General features: G+C 37.4%; 1 protein-coding gene across 1 annotated transcript in view; it reads left to right on the top strand.

Annotated features, from left to right (window-relative positions):
- The window catches only part of IPCEF1 (interaction protein for cytohesin exchange factors 1), a 160,831-nt gene that overhangs the window by 31,720 nt on the left and 112,066 nt on the right, over nt 1–17,045 (top strand). Inside the window, exon 2 of the mRNA XM_057739945.1 lies at nt 8,815–8,858. The gene's annotated coding sequence lies outside the window, so the exon portion shown is untranslated. The remainder of the gene's footprint in view (nt 1–8,814; nt 8,859–17,045) is intronic.

The following is a 17,045-nucleotide window of genomic DNA, read 5'->3' as shown; positions in this document are numbered from 1 at the left end:
GTTATAGATTTACGATCACATCTCCTGAGATGCCCAACACTTTCTCTACTAAAACTAGAGAAAAAATTTTTCTGTCGGCTTTGCCTCATAATGACTGCCTTAGCTTGAGCTGCTATGGCAAAATACCATAGACTGGGTGGCTTAAACAACAGACATGTATTTGTTATAGTTCTGGGGGCTGGAAAGTTCCAAATCAAGGTGCCAGCATGGCTGGGTTCTGGTGAGGGCTCTCTTCCTGGTTTGCAGGTGGCCACCTTCTTGCTGTGTCCTCATGGGGTGGAAAGAGAGTGATTTCTCTCTTTTCTCTTCTTCCCTAAGGACATTAATCCCATTATGAGGTTTCCACCCTCATGACCTCTGAAAGGCCCATCACCAAATACCTTCACACTGGAGGTTAGGGCTGCAACATTTGAATTTTGGGGGTAACACAATTTAGCCCATAGCAATGATACACTGAGGAATGAAATTAACAGTACTTTTGAAAACTGCCCTTCCTTTATTGGGTTATCTCTTATCATTTCTCAGTGTAAATTACTCATGTTGTTTCTACTGGCCCAACTTCATATAGAAATGGATTTTAAACTATGTAGTGTAATTTTTTTAACCTTTTGGAGGTATTAGGTATTATTATTTATTTTTATTTATTTACTTTTAGTACCACCTCTTTGGAGGTACTTATTCTTGAAATGTGGATTAGTAATTATTAATTTTTACATGTCATGGACCAATTTGAGACTGATGAAAGCTATAAATGCAGACACATTAAATTCTGCATACAGTTTCAGGGAATCACAGACCTCCTGAGGTCTCAGCACTCTGAGAGTAAATAACTCTGCAATATAAAGTAATAGATATGCCTTTAAACATATTATATAAATATTGTTTACTGTAAATGAGCATTTGACATGGATTGAGAACCAGCCAGTTGGATTTAATGCTCTTGGCAAGCATGGGAATGCAGCTATTCTATGCTGCAGATTAAACAAATGCTTTAATAACTTGGAGAACAGGAAAGCTGCATGCACAGTTCACTAAATACCACACTAATATTTCAAAGTTGGAGGGATGCCTGGATCATATAACCTGAACTCTTGTGCCCAAGATTCTCATGCCCTTTGGAAACATCACAAATCTCTGGCTACCACCATTTCATGGTCCCAGGAGATGATGACCCAAATATGGTCACAGTCCCCAATTCCCCCCTCAGCCCCTCCTACCATCATTTATCATAGCCCAGTTGACACCAAGCTGTAATGTGAGAAATCGGAGATAAACAGGGTGGATCTGGATTTTGGGAGACCCAAAGCTCATATGATTTCAAGGATTTTTTTAGGAAATATAATACAAACTTACAAAGAGAAACTTGTAAAGAAACTCAGTATTTAAAAGACATGGCAGAAATGACAATAAATTTCAAATTTTAAAAAGCTGACAAAATATCAGAAACAGCACATTAGTCAGAAAAATAAGATCATTTAAAAATTAACTGCCTGACATTATCTCTAAAATCCTTTCCCCCTACATTTTTAGCTGCATGTTTTTTGGTTGTCTCTTCACATGATAATGATTTTATAGTCATTTTTCTCTAGAGAACATAGAAAGATAATCCAGTCTGTCTAGCATAAGTTGATTAGAATTGTTTTTCATTTTCATTGATTGTTCAAAAAACTTCTTTTGGCTTCACAGTTTATTGCTGGCAATGTAAAATTTTAGGATTTCTCTTTCATGTTTCTTTCAGCTGTGAGCTATAAAATTTGGAAGGATTTGCCCCCACATTTACTTCTGGTTCTGTTCATTAGAAGCCCTGTCTCCCCCCACTACCCATAGACACAGAGAGACACATGAGCTGTTTAGAGAGTACTATGATCTCTGGTCCTGAGCCACTGTGCCAGGTGAACTGGCCAATGGAAAGTAGAGTGTGACTGCAAGTTATTACTGCCCTTGAGCAGCTGGTGATAACCTAACTGTGCAAAGAAGAGATTGCAAGCAACATAAATGTAGCCTACAAACAACAAAACAAGTATATCCTTCTCTATATGCAGGCTCTCTGAACTCATAGACCACAGCTCACCCTCGTGAAAGTTTTTTGCTCTCCTCTCTCCAAGCCTGCTCCAAGGGCTCCCTCCCTATGGCTGTGGCCATCTTTGCAGCACCTCCATAAAGCCTTCTAGTAAGATTCCATAGAGTTCAGGCTCAAGAGAGCAAGGCAGAGACAGAAGGAGGAGGAAAATTTTTCTTACCATATCTCAGAATCCCAATTTTTCCAAGTTTGTAGACATGGGGAATGTATGCCCTCTTCTGGGAAGATCTCATTCCCAATTGTGTGGTGGCTTCTCCTGTTGTGGAGCTTGGGATTTTGGTACATGGGCTTCAATAGTTATGGCATATGGGCTCAGTAGTTGTGGCGCATGGGCTTAGTTGCTCTGTGGCATGTTGGATCTTCCTGGACCAGGGCTTGAACCCGTGTCCCCTGCACTGGCAGGCAGATTCTTAACCACTGCAACACCAGGGAAATCTGACAATAGCATTTTAAGGCAGGGATGATTCACAACCTTCCTGTGAAAGAAATAGCAGTATTTCATGAGAACTTCTGCGGTGAATACGGCAATAGACAGAAACACTGGCAATCTTTCTTCCTTTGATTACATGTGTGTGTGTTTGTGAGGATGCTGACGCTGATAACCTTAGTAAGAATTACTCATTTTCTATGGAAAGGAGAAGAGACCCTTAACAGTTCTTCATTCTTTAAAGGAAGGATGCTCTCTGTTTCCTTTGCTTTCTTTGGGTTTACGTCATTTTTTCAGTTGAATTAACTGGGCACAGTCTCTTTCTTGCATGAGCAAAAAAAAAATGTCCTCTTGATTGGAGATGATATAATTGACTATAATAACTCATGAAATGTTTGGGAAGTTAAAGTTAAGCTGCTAGCTTAAATTTAGTTTGTTAGTAACAAGATATTCTCTGCAACCCAACTCTAAAAAGACATTTTGGGGACAATTTGAGAGATTGTTAAATCAAAGTGTTGTGTATATGACATCTGAAATAAAAAGTAACCCCCACTTGCCACAACTAGAGAAAGCTCACATGCAGCAACAAAGACCCAATGCAGCCAAAGGAAAAAAAAAGCTATTGTCAGTGGTTCTCCAACTGAAACCTTGAGCAAGTAATCCTCCCATGAGAGCTTCATGAACTCGGGTATCTGCTCTATGCCCAATAGCAGGCAGAGTTCTATGCAGGTACGAGAAGAGACAAGGAGGGTGGGGAGAGCCTGGGCCAGCTGGGCAAGTCCACACTTACTGGTTTCATCTTGAACTATAGTATGTTTTCTAATATGCCCTCTAAGTTTTTTTTTTTAACTCTTTATTGGAGTATAATTGCTTTACACTGTTGTGCCAGTTTCTGCTGTACAACAAAGTGAATCAGCTGTGTTTATACATATATCCCTATATCCCCTCCCTCCCTCAACTTCTTCCCACCCTTCCTATCCCACCCCTCTAAGTCATCACCCATCATTGAGTTGATCTCCCTGTGTTATGCAGCTGCTTCCCACTAGCTATCTATTTTACATTTGGTGGTGTAGATATGTCAATGCCACTCTCTCATTTCGTCCCAGTCAAAGCTTTTTCTAAGAAAAAATTTCTATAGTTCTCTAAAGTAGAGCCAGATGATCCTGAAGCCCATGTTTTTCAGTGGACTTTGAGTGAAGCAATCTTGGCTTTCTGTCATTTATATAGCCTTCCTCTCAAAAGAACACAGAAATGTTAAACAATGAATCTTTGAGATGACACCAGTCATTGAGCCTTATAAGTTATTGGTCTTGTTCTCAAAAGCACTTCTGTGCTTTATGTGTTGGTTTCAAACACTGAAAATGTCCATGTGGATTTTTACATTATTCTGCACCCTAGGACCTCCTGCTCAACAACTGAGATAAGAAATGAATGCTCTTCAGAGCATTGCAGCTCACTAGGGTGGTGTCCAAAATCTCATACATGCCTGATAAAGTGAGTGGAATGTCAGGGCCTCTGCTGTGATTAAAGGATCTAAATGTGACTTGTCAAGTAGCTCAAATATTAGCTCTAATCTCCATTTGTTCAGAGCTCTAAGTTTCGGCTTTGTAGACACAAAGCTGTATATATGGAATATCCCTATTACATTAAAAATTTTCCAAATTAATAGAAGAAAATGGAGCAGGAATACACAACAAGTTAAGAGTGGGTATCTCTGAAATTTGGGCTTATTTTTATTCTCTTTTATTAACTTTTTTCTTTTGCATTTTAAAGTTTAAAACAATGCAAATATATATTTTTTAATATTAAAAACTTCATTTTCTAAAAAGTGGCATAAATGCTGTGTTTATTGACAGAGCCAACCTTGGAGTAAGGACATGGTGAACAAGGGTTCTGAAGATACCTTGTTCCTTCCAACACTCAATAATAGGCACCATGTCAGATGTGCCTATCAACTTTGGGTTTACACATACGCTCATGGTAGGGGTGGTGAATCAGGAGCCTGCCCTTGCAAGAAGGACCAAACAACTAGAAATGCAGTGACTTTAGACCAATAGGAAAGGGAAGGGGAAAGCTTCTTGCATAATCTGCATTTAGCATTTACATCCCATCCATCCACCCCTCCCTCCCACCATCGGAAGGTGGGTGGAAGGTGGGCGGGAGGGCCCCGACAGCCTCTTCTACTTTAATGTTCCTCTGTCTTTACTCTAAACCACTGATGCTGATACTCATGAACCAGCATTTTATGTGGAATACACATTTTGGTCAGGGAGAGGTACAGAAGGGAGTCTTTCTAGGTGCAGGAAGTTGACACAAATGAACCTGCACTCATAGGAGTTTCTAGGGAGTGTGATGGAGCTTTAGAGAGGGCGGACACAAGTAAAAGATGTGATATTGACCTCCGGGAGAAGCAGAATAAGGAATGGTAAATCTGAGAAGTGACTTTTGTGTTTCATGTCCGCCTGTCTTGTTTATATCCTCTTCTATGGCAGCTTCTTTCCCTGGCCTCCCATGCCTGGCCTCCTGCCGCGTTCTGGCTGGCCAAAGACCTACGATCACACACCATCCAATTGCCCTCTTCCCCTTTCTGTTCTTTCTCCCTGTGCTTCCTTTCATCCCCATCAAATGTACGTAGAGTTCACAGCATATCAAAGCACAGAGAAGTTTCAGAGTCATGAACTTGACTTCCCTCATGGAACATAGTCTCTTGAACTGTGTGAGGATGAGAGTTGGCCAACACAACTGACAGAGTTAGGTGACATTAGCAGCCAAGCAAGAGCTAATGCACATGTGCATATCACAGCAGGGTCACTCCTGGCTGGCAGAGAGCATTTGGTGAACAGCCAAGCAGCTTCAGAAAGGACTCAGAGGCATGACCAGGTGCACTGCATGGGGTCCAAGAATCCTGGGGAAGAGGGGCTAAACTTATCTGGTTTAGACATGGCAGACTTGAATGAGGGACAGAGGCTTCCAAAAGGAGCTGGACTGAAGGGAGAGCCTGGGTGCCGGGCAAAAGCGAAGATGAGGGAGGTCTGGCAGCGTGAGAAGAGGCAGGGCTGTGGGTGCAGAGATTGCTGACCCAGATCCTCTCTGCTCGCTACCCCTTCCCACACAATCCCTCTTCTAGGTGTCTGTGGGTTCTGGAGGGAGAAAAATATGGTCAAAGGAAAGCATGTGTCACTGTGGAGAGTCCTCATCAAAGTACTGAACAGAAACAGGTGTGTGGGGGGGAGCCATCTAGAGGAAATTGGGGTAGCACAGGCAGCCACCTATGAGCATTGAGGAGGCAGCTGTCAACAGAGCAGAGCTGCATATTACAGGGCAGTCATCTTCATCTGTAAAATGGGAATAAAGACATCACCGACTTCACAGGGTTGTGAAAACTAAATGATGAATGCCTGTGCAGCATTTAGCGTATGTTGGCACAAACGAAGTGATAATCAGAGTTTAATAAATGTTGGCTATTGTTATTTTCATCATTTTTATTTTTGTGAGATCCTTTCTCTCTGCTTACCTTCTACTTATCTTCAAGTAGTTGCATAGTTTGATTTTATGTGATGCAATAAAATGGATTTTGGCCATGTTTTTGTTTTTAATCAGAGAAATTGCATCTTGGGATGTAATAGAAAAGCATTAGATTAGACCTCAAGTGGATTGAATTTGACCAAAGTTTTAAAAATGATTGTGGCATCTCCAAGTTGAGTTTTTACTGCATAAAAAAGTTAGGCACTAATGTCATTTTTTTGCTCTAAGAAGACTATGAGAATAATTAATAACACTTGGTAGAGGTTAATACAGTACTGAAAGTAGTAATTTTAAGAGTTTTGAACTCATTTTCAAAGACATAATTGGAATAATTTTCAATAGACATCAGTCTTTATTTCTTAGGAAATTACAATGATTAAATTAACTGCAGGCAGCCTCTCATTGTTATTTGAAGACAATAGGAGTCTGTTGAGGATTGGTGGGGGAGAAATGAATGATACATGTCCTATTAAAGACTTCACCGCTGGAAACATTTTTCATCACTCTTTCTGTCTGGCTACAATTTATATATTCAAGGCACAGTCTTCAAATGCAGCTTTCTTTACTGTATTTGGCCTAGAAAATAAATTCAAATGAAGAAGAATGATGCTTTTCTTAGGGCTAAGATATAGCGTTTTGAGGGGGTGCGTAATATGCCACCCCCAAAGAAAATGCGGTCACGCTTGGAGAACCCTGTGAACATTGAAAAGAGAATTCTGTTCCTTTTGGTCCTTCTTTGGGTACTTTTCAGGATTCTGTTTCTGCTTCCTTATGAAATTGTACACTGGACAAGGACAATAATATCACTGTCATTACTCAGGCATTTGAAATTACTCTTTTCCTTTGAAATGAGATATTCAGATCGTTGAGTGTTAGAGAAATTGTGCATGGGTGGAAGAGTAAATGGGTCTTGATCTGTCCTCTCAGCACACGGCTTTCTGGAGGTGGCAAAGTGGTTTTAATCAGCAGAAAATAGCACCCAACTTCTTCAAGATCTTCCCAAGCTCAAAATGATTTAGATAGTAATCAGAGTCTGAATACTACCCAGATTAACATCTGCAGTCACATTTACCTAGACATGGGTGTCATTGCTTTTTAAATTTCAGTATTATTATTAAAGTTTTCTGGCTTTTAGCCCTATCAGTGCTCTTGACTTATAGGATGGGAAAACCTGTTTGTGCTCTTTCTGGTTGGAATGTCTACTTTGAGATTCGTTCTGCTGGCTGTGATCAAGTTGCATACACTGATACCCCAACTTTCCTTGACTTGGCCCTCAACTAAACAATACCGGGATTATGAGGTATTGTAAAAGGAAAAAATTAAAAATGACTTTAATATACTATGAAGTTCTTGTACAAATGCTGATTACTACAACATGAAACAAGGATATTTTCATTGCTTTGGGAAGGGGAAATCTTGTTCTGGGGAGAAAGAAAGAGCTGGTTTATTGCTAGGTACACTAAGTGCAAAGATAAACATGAACACGAGCCAATGACTTGGCATCCAATACAGCGGACATTCATCTACTTTTACATTGTTTCTGGTGAACTATTATAATTTCAAATAATTATAGTTGGAAGATATTTAGATAAAACGTAATATCACATTACCTTGCAATTTAAAATAACACAACTAGAACTTTAAGTCATATAATGTGAACAATATGGAGTGCAGGTTGTAGAAGAGAAAAAAAGATGCCTAGATATATTTGACATGAAAATAGAGGGCTTTTTACTGTAGTGTGATATTTACAGTACTTCTATACTTCAGTTTTGGCCACAGAAGTAGTCTTACTGGTTATATACACTTGGATAGATTTCCATCCAAAAAGAAAAGGTGATTAAAAATACCTACCTCACTTAGCCATAAAAACAAATGAAATAATGCCATTCGCAGCTACATGGATGGACCTTCAGATTATCATACTGAGTGAAATCAGAGAGAGAAAGACAAATATATGATATCACTTATATGTGGGATATAAAAAAAATGATACAAATGAACTTACTTACAAACCAGAAATAGTCTCACAGACATAGAAAACAAACTCATGCTTTCCAAAGGGGAAAGGGCCCCTCCCCCCAAAAAATAAATAAATAAAATTAAAAAAAAAAAAAACAAAGGGGAAAGGGGAGGGGAGGAATTAATTAGGAGTTTAGAATTAAAATGTACACACTACTATATATAAAATAGATAACCAACAAGGATTTACTGTACAGCATAGGGAACTATACTCAATATCTTGTAATAACCTGTAATGGAAAAGAATCTAAAAAAGAATAGCTATTTATATATGTATAACTGAATCACTTTTCTGTACACCTGAAACTAATATAACATTGTAAATCAACTATAATTCAATAAAAAACCATAATTATGTCTATGTATATAATTGAATCACTTTGCTGTACACCTGAAACATTGTAAATTAAGTATACTTCAATAAAAAATAAAAATTAAAAAAAGGAAAAGTGGAAATGCACCTTGAGGAGTGTTCAAGAGGTTAGAATATTATTTTTATTATATTTTTTAGAAAAAGTTCAATTCTGGGGGATCTCAGTTTTATGATTTTCCACTAGTTACTACCCAGGTTTTCTTATTTTCTATGAGATAGAACTTTCTGTCTCATTCCCCAGGAGAGATACTGGTAATTATTATGATGAGCAGGTTACTTTTTTGTTGCCTCCTCTTGGGGTTGATGTGGTAGGACTCTAACTTCCTCCCAGGCAGTTGAGTCCTGGCAGAAATCTGATGACCTCTTTCTTGTCTTTTTCTCGTACAGATTAGAAGCACCGGAATTGGAAGGAGGAAGTTCATAGCTTTTTGGTATGTAATTGAGAATTCTTCAAAACTAATTCTTTCTTGTAGTGATGTTTATGGCCTGAACAGCCTGTACTCAACTTTGTTATTCTAATTTGTGAACCAAATTATAGTAGCCTAGGTATATTTATCCCCAGGCTAGGATTAATGCAGAGAGAAGCTAATAGTATTAATAAATAACCAACTGTAATTGGGCCTCTGGATTTCCCTTGAAAGTGGATTCTTGATGGTGATTACTTTTCAGCAGGAGAGCTGTTTAGTAAAGCAATTTTTTAATGGAATTATCTTGTTTGAGCCCTTTAGTGGTCAGGGACATACCAAACTATCAAAGTACCATAGAACTATAATTATGTGAAAAATCTATTTTACAAACAACTATGGATTTAGATCCCCACATGTAAATTGAAAGTTCTAGAAATGAAGCATTTACTAATATAAATTTACTAATGACTATAATAAAATGTTTATATTTAGTAATTATAAAAGTAAAATAATCTTAAGATGTTCTCATCTTTAAAGTTCATCCCTAATGATCTAGGTAAGACTGGAGTTCTATAAATATGTCTCTAATTTTTCTCATTATTCCCTTAATTTCCTGTTTATAAAATGATTTAAAAAGAATATGTCTTAGTTCCTGACTAGGACACCCATGTCTTGTTTAGTTTAACTCTTTTTTTAACTTGCTGGAGAATACAAGAGTAGCATTCTTTTCACAGATATCTATCAAGGATACACTCTTGTGACTCCATGGATATAACTGAAATTCTAGTAATTTTTCAGAAAATATTAGTACATTAAGTGCTATTATTTTTCTATGAAGTAAAAAAACAATAGCAGTAATAGTAAAACTTTTCTCCCTGGTATGTGCTTTCTACCACTTCCAACTATCTTGCAACTATCTTTGACACATTCTTACTCATGATGCATTGCCCTCTTTTTTTCTTTTTGTAGTTGTTACAACCCATTGTTCTGGTTGTCCAACAACAACAAAATTATTTTTGTTGCCTACTTCACTGTTCAGATGTCTTCAAACACAGAAATTCCTAATCTTGACATGTATTTGTTGATGTGTCGAATTGTATGACTCAGTCAATAAGATTCCCACATTGCCTTCTATGGTAAAGAAGGTTATGGTTTATTGATCATAACGTTTCATGAGGAATTTAAAGTGATATTTTTCATATTTGTACTTTTCATTGAAGGTTTATAAAACTGGTTATCCTGAAGTATTGATGAAAATGGGTAGATTTTACCGTCTTCAAAAGTTGTCAAGTAATTTTCTAGTAAAACATTTCCTATCCTCAGTTCAGAGGCCTCCCCATCAGGAAGGGTATCTATCTAGAAAGAATCTGGCTAGTTATCAGAAAAAGGTGTGTTTTAAGGGGACCCTGAACTGGTAAAGACTGGATTAGATGAACTCTATGGTCTCCTATAAAACTTGATTCTTCTTATATAAGATGATTCTCAGCTGTGCAACCAACGATTAAATTAGATGACTTGAGTCTTGTTAAGCATTATAGAAATTCTGTCCCTGAATAAAATTAGAGACAGAGTATAGTGAGGAAGAGGGCGGGCTCTGAATTCAGATGGCCTGGGTTTGAGTCTTGTCTCTGACCCTTACTAGCTGCGTGACCTTGGTCCTGTTACTTAACCCTTACCTGCCTCACTTTCTTCACTTTTTGAATGGAGATGGTAATAGTATCAATACCTGACAAAGCTGTTGCAAGAATTTAATGCGTCAATATGAAAATAGCTCTTAGAACTATATTTGGTACACAGTTAGGCACTTAGTAAATGTCAGTTATGATGGTGATGAATGAATGAGATTGTCAACCCCTGGGGAATCTGTACCTCAGAGATTTTTCTACATTCGTCACTTATTCCAGGTTTATGGTTTTTAAGAGTGGAATGCATCTGGCAATGATTTCTATGAATTTCTAGCAACTTAATTCTTCAAGTATCCTGATATACTGTCTTGATTCCACCCAAAGGCAACATCAAGGCAAAGTTCAGACTCTTTATTTCTTCCTAGTTATACCAACTTTGTAGACGTCGCCTCTATAACACTGCTTTTGTCCCTCTCCCAGGCTCCATCTCCCATCTTCCTAGCTTCATACATTCAAACATTTCTGGATCTCAGATTTCATAAAAACAGGCCTTATTGTGATATTTTTTAGCAAAGTTAGAAGTTTACTTTCTCTCTAGGAGCTACTAGGATAATTAAATGTCCTCCAATTTGATGCAAAATCATATTAATAATTTTGATCTTTACTGTTGTCATTAAGCAGTAGTAAAGGACGCTTGCTTATATAGTCACTCTGATATTTTACATAGTTCTCAGTCCAAGTATGAGTAATGGGAGCAAACAGTTCATAATTAATTCTCATTCGTATGTACCTAGATTTCTGGCCCCATGATTATTCTGTTTTTCACATGTTTTTCACTTTTTAAAAATTGTGGTGAAACACATATAATCATAAAATTTACCATTTGAACCATTTTAAGCTTACGGTTCAGTGATACTAAATACACTCACATTATTGTACAACCATCACCATCATCATTTCCTATAACTGTTTTCATCTTGTAGAACCGAAACTTGCCCATTAGATAGTAACTCTCCATTCTCCCCTCCCACCAGCCCTAGCAACAGCCATTATACTCTATGTCTTACGATTTTGACTAAATATTTCATATAGTATTTGTCTTTTTTGTGACAAATACTTATTTGTGAGTTGCTTATTTCACTTAGCATAATGTCCTCAGGGTTCATTTATGTTACAGCATATTGCAGAATCTGCTTCCTTTCTAAGACTGAATATCCCATCGTGTGTATACTGCATTTAGCTTATCCATTCGTGTTTGGTTGGTTGCATCCATGTTTTAGCTATTGGAAATAGTGCTGCTATGAACATGGATGTACGAATACTTCTTTGAGACCCTACTTCCCATTCTTTCGGGTGCATACCCAGAAGTCAGATTAATGAATCATATAGTAATTCTATTTTTAATTTTTTAGGGAACCACCATATTGTTTCCCACAGCAACTGTACCATTTTACTTTCTCACTGACAGTCTTCATAGAATTCTTAAGTACAGAATGCTTTTCTAATTATTTTGACATGTTCCTGCTGGGCAGTGAATATTGTTAAGTTTCATGTGAGTACATTTTGAATACAAGGTTATAATTTTTCCTGTTCTTTTTTTTTTTTTGCTGTGCCTATGAGTATTATGTTCTAAGACCCACAATGTTAATTTATGTTACCACGTGATTCAGAGTGTCAATGGAGTTTTTCCAGAACAGAAATATGTGGGGCCAAGTCTCAGACTTCTAATAGAAAAACAAATTGGGCTCGAAGGATTTCTTGGCTTGTTTTAAAATAAACTCTATGTTAAAATCTTGTGTTTTAGCAGTGAAGGAGTAGTGACCACATATGTTTTCTTCTTGAAGGCTCATAATTCTTTTGCACAAAATATACCAGTGTGAACAGGGATGGGGACTAGATTACAAGGAGAGAAGTGGCTAGCTGAAGAATTGCTTATAAGGAGGTTATTCGTTGAAACAGAATCTGCAAGGTTTTCAAATTATTGAGAGGGCAGGTTAACATTTGGGCTATTAATTTGTCTGCTTAATGATATTTGTGATTTCTTTTTTTAATAAACTTTAAAAAAATTTATTTATTTGTTGGTTGTGCTGGGTCTTTGTTGCTGTGGGCTGGGCTTTCTCTAGTTGTGGTGAGCGGGCTACTACCATTTGTTGCGGTGCTTGGGCTTCTCATTGCAGTGGCTTCTCTTGCTGCAGAGCCCGGGCTCCAGGTGTGGGCTTCAGAAGTTGTGGCACGTGGGCTTAATGTTCGTGGCTTGTGGGTTCTAGAGTGCAGGGTCAGTGGTTGTGGCTCATGGACTTAGTTGCTCCATAGCATGTGGGATCTTCCCGGACTAGGGATCGAACCCATGTGCCCTGCATTGGCAGCCGGGTTCTTAACCACTGCGCCACCAGGGAAGTCCCGATATTTGTGATTTCTTAAATTTTGGTTCAGAATATGAACACAGCTTTCTAAGGGACAGAATATGATTCTAAAACTGATAGGTATTAGCTAAATATTTTGAAATCTTTTGAAGTTATTTGCACAAATTAATGGGGCATTTTCCTAGAAAACTTTCTGCACTGAGGAAAAAGAGGAGAGAAATAAGCTTACTTGGAGCAAAAGATTTCTTATTGTCAGACATTCTATTTTCCCTTAGTTTATTGTCCTGAGTAGAAATATCAGTGTCTTTCCTAATAAAATCACCTGCCACTAACGTGTTCAAAAAAGGGATTAACTACCTTGGGTATATGTCAGTTTACTTTACACCTAACTTAAGTAAAATTAGAGAGGACTTCTGTTAATGATCAGGAAGGCAACACTAGCCCTTATCAAGCTAAGTTAGGCTATGCTATGGTAGCAGATTAACCCTGACATCTCAGTGGTTTAACACAAGAAACTCTTAATTTCTTATTTACACTGTATAGTCAATACTGGTTGACATGAGAAGGGGAGGGCTCCTCCACTCCACATAGTCATTCAGGGGTGCAAGCTGATGAAGCTTCACCACCTTGTGGCATCACCATGGCAACAGGTAGCTTCAGGGTTTGCTGCGACATGAGGAGACGGTGTGCAGAACTCACACTCTTTTCTAGACTGGCAGCTTTGCACATCACCTCCACCCAGAGCCTATTGGCCAGAACTGGTCATATAATCTCTCCTTATCACATGGGGCTGGCGGTCTTCCTGGGGGCCCAGGGAGGAGAGAAAAACTACTTATACGGAGAACCAGTCATTTCTTCTTTGATGAATTTTGCTGGAAATTCTTATATTAGGCACCTGTATGAAGCAACTTTCCTCCTAAGTCAGTCACATTTCTAATTCCTTATGGTTTACTATGCTTTCCTTAGATAAGCTATTTTAATCTTTTTACATTAATTTCACATTTTTTACTTGCTGACTTTAGGTAGGAATAAATAAAATGAGGATTACTGACAAGGAATTAGTGAGGGTATAGATATAATCAACAATGGAAAAAAATGGTCCTCAAAAGTTGAGATATTGATAGACTCTATTTGTACTATTAATAGTATTCTTTTTCTTCTCAATAAAACCATAACTTGAAGTTAAATGTTACTCTAAATACAGTGAAGATTAATTGCACAATCAATTCATTGGATATCGAGCTAGGAATATGAAACTAAGAAGAGTTTTAATAGATTGTCTTTCATAATTTCTCTTTTTTCCCATTACATGCTCAGTTTTCCCTGAATATTAATCTCATGTTTTTCTCCTTAAATTTCCTTTTCACTTTATTGGAGTATTTTACCAGGCAATACTTTTATTGCCTGGTACATGGGGAATAAACACGTCTCAGAAGGTATTTTGACCTCATGATTGATTGTGTGTTTGACTGGATATTGAATTTTATGTAGAAAATTTATTTTCATTTAGAACTTGCAAGGCTTGGCTGCAACATTCTTTGACATCCATGTTGCATATGAGAAATCATATCATTCTTATTCTTGTTTCTTTTTAGATAATACCTTTTTATCCTGTCTGTAAACTTTTAGAATTCTTTGTATACCTTTGAAATTCTGAAATTTCACAAGACATATTCAAGTGTACATCTTTTAAAGTATGTCTGATTCAGCATTTTGTGGCACAGGAATATTTTTTTTTTTTCTCTCTCTCTTTGGACTCTGCTTCTCACTGTTTTGATTTCATTCTGTATTCTCTCCACCAGGTAACCAAGATGGCCACTCCTAACTCCAGGTTTGCATTGCACTTATGACTAAAATGGCAGTAAAAAAGACTGGTCTTTTTCCTAATTCTCCAGGTAGAATTTCCTGATTAGCTGACTTGGTTCATGTACTCCTTTCTGAATTGGCCATTGTGTCACAGAGGATAAGTACTTTGGTCCATCTACTTCTTATCACCTCTACTGTTTTTGCTCTGGCTCAAGACATTCTCACATCTTCTCAGGATGACTGCAGGAGCCTCTTAACTGGTGTCTCAATTTATATCCTTGCTCCCTTCAGTCTCTTTGCTAGAGCCAGAGCTGTTAATATGTTTGTCAGATCAAAACCCTACAAAGCTTGCCAGTTTCACTTCAAGGAAAGCTAGAGTTTTCAACCATCACTTAAAAGACCACCAAGATCTAAGAGAGAATACAAGAGAAAGGCAGGATGCAGCTCACGGAGGATGCAGCTCATGGAGGATGCAGCTCATGGAGGGCCACACTGACAAATTTGTACCACGTCCTACAGTCAATGAGAAGCCGTTGAAGGGTTTTTAATTGACAAGTAACATGATCAGATCTCAGAAAGATTTATGTGGAAGCAGTATTGAAGGTGAAATGGAGACATATGAACCAAGATAAGGGAAATCAAATCAAAGTGGTCCAAGCCAAGCGATGATGGGCTGAACTACACTTTGGAGAAGTAAGAATGAAAAAGAGGTAGATTAATATCAGTGATTTTAACAAAGGAGAATCAATTGGTCTTTGTTACTATATATGACCTTAGTTCAGACCCAGCTCTCTCACCTACTAGCTGTATAACCTTAAATAATTTACATAATTCTCAATTCAAATCTCTCCTTTACTTTAAAATAAAAATAATTCCTAACTCAAAAAAAAAAAAAAAAAAAAGACAACTGAAATGTGCATGATCCGACCTCCATGACCTGCTCTGACCTTATCTGCTGCTGCTCTCCTTCCATTGCTCTCTTAGCCTCAGCTGTGCTGGCCTCCTTGTTATACGTCACACATGCCAGACACGTTCCATCCCAATCTGGGGCCAGTGCCCTGACCGTTCCCTAAAGCTGGGCTGCTTCACCCTTGGATAGCCATTGGCTATTTCTTCACCTCTTTCAGGGCTTTACCCAAATGTCAGCTATTTAGTGAGTCCATTTCTATCCACCCATTTAAAAATCACAACCCTCTATGATACTTTCCCCTATTTTATTTTCCCCCATTTATCAGTCTCATATACCATTTATTTTACTTATTTTATTATTTGTTTGTCTATCCCTATGAAATGTAGACCCCGTAAGGGCAGGAGGTTTGATCTATTCTGTTCAATATCGTATCCTCAGGCTATAAAACTACCTGGCACAAAGTCAGCAAATACATATTTGAGGAATGAATTAATGACTGACAGACCTAAGCCATATACTTGCTCCTGTTTGGGGGATGTGGGGCCACACGGTTGACAGCGCCACAAGGAGGGGAAGAGGCAGTTCCTTAAAGTAAAAGGAGCTGGTCAGACAAAAATTAGTAAATAGCCAATAAAAGATCCATCTAGTGAGCTTTGAGAAATTGGGGTCTGTGTTAAAAAGGCCTAAGATTAAGAGGTGGAAGAAAGCAGCAGATCTGAAACGTCACAGTAATTTTCCAATTTGTGTGATTTTGAATTTTGCATGTATACAATTGTCCAATATAATTAGTTTTTAAATATTAAGTAATTTTGCTTGGAAAAAATTGTGGGGAAAATAAGTTTCTCTGATTTTATGAATAATCTATTTCATTTTCAATTAGATTTTTACTCCCACTGATCCATGTGTGAAAAAATGTGAGACTTTGGCAAAGAATATTTATTTTTTTCAGGAGAGCAGGTTACAAGAAAGGTAATTGGGTAGTCTTTCTATATTAGATGTTTTTTTTTTTAACTACTTACCTGCATTCAAGTGAAATTTTTTGATGTTAATTTCAGGCTGACTAATTGGCAGGTTAAGAGCTGTAACTCAGAAGTTTTTATTTTGTATCTAGTTTTTCCCCTTTTATCAGGCTTGCTGAAGTTCTGCTTTACTAATTTTTGTTCAAAGAATTAGCTTTGTGTTTTATTAATCTTCTCTATATTTTTCTATTTTATTGATTTCTGCCTTTATTTTTACTATTTCTTCTGTGGGTTTGTTATTTTGCTATTTTTCTAGTTTCATGTGTTAAGCTCTTAATTTATTTGTTTTCATTCCTTCTTGTTTTTTGATAAATGTGTTTAAGGTATAATTTGCCTTTGAAAAATGCTTTAGTTGTGTCTCCTAAAACTTTAGATATGTAGTGTTTTCAATGGTGATAAATTCTAAATATTTCTTATTTGATTTCCTTCTAGATCCAATTAAAATTTTTAAAAAATTTTTATTGTTTTTAAACTTAATTTTTATTTTA

Source organism: Hippopotamus amphibius, chromosome 6 (genome assembly GCF_030028045.1).
Source record: "Hippopotamus amphibius kiboko isolate mHipAmp2 chromosome 6, mHipAmp2.hap2, whole genome shotgun sequence".
Lineage (NCBI taxonomy): Eukaryota > Metazoa > Chordata > Mammalia > Artiodactyla > Hippopotamidae > Hippopotamus > Hippopotamus amphibius.
Note: the sequence above shows the minus strand (reverse complement) of the source record. Positions and strands in the feature narration are given on the sequence as shown.